The following is a 694-nucleotide window of genomic DNA, read 5'->3' on the forward strand; positions in this document are numbered from 1 at the left end:
TTCGTAATTGCGTGTAATATGCGAGGCAGTGCATAAAACTGCTTATTAAGTTTTGTGAACGTTTTTTAAATAGTCCCACGTGAAATTCTCGACTGGTGGACGCCAGAACTTACTGTTACTGCCAACAGCTCTCATAGCTGATACCTGATGAAATTCAGCTGGCAGACTGTGATGTTCAGATCACAATATCGCAGTATTTTCCTCATAAAACCTATAGCATTGAACTAACGGGAAACCGGCATTTCTGATGCGGTTCTGGTCTTCGGTCTACAACTCACTTAATACTTGTGAGGGTAACATTTAGATCCTCTGGTTGCAAACGGATCCATAAATCCTCGCCTCAGTTTATTTACAAGCAAACATCACCATACATCATCATACATTAAGGACAAGAAAGTTCATTTGGTAAGATATCGTTCCAGCATATTAAGGAGAAAAGGTACACTTGAAGTTCCAGCAATCTATATCGTACAGAAACTTTGGCTTTCCTTAAACCACTACTTCCAAACATTCGGGCCCAAGTGTTGTTTGTCACGAAGTCCATCCCACTGCAGCCTCCTAACACCCGAGCACGAATTACCGTACAGCGGAGTAACAATCAGAACACTCCTATTCGGAGGATGTAGATGGCGATGATAGAAGAGGTGACAGGAAATCACATGTGTGAAACGAGTTTTCAAATCCCGTTGGGGAA

Source organism: Schistocerca piceifrons, chromosome 6 (genome assembly GCF_021461385.2).
Source record: "Schistocerca piceifrons isolate TAMUIC-IGC-003096 chromosome 6, iqSchPice1.1, whole genome shotgun sequence".
In the NCBI taxonomy this organism is placed as follows: domain Eukaryota; kingdom Metazoa; phylum Arthropoda; class Insecta; order Orthoptera; family Acrididae; genus Schistocerca; species Schistocerca piceifrons.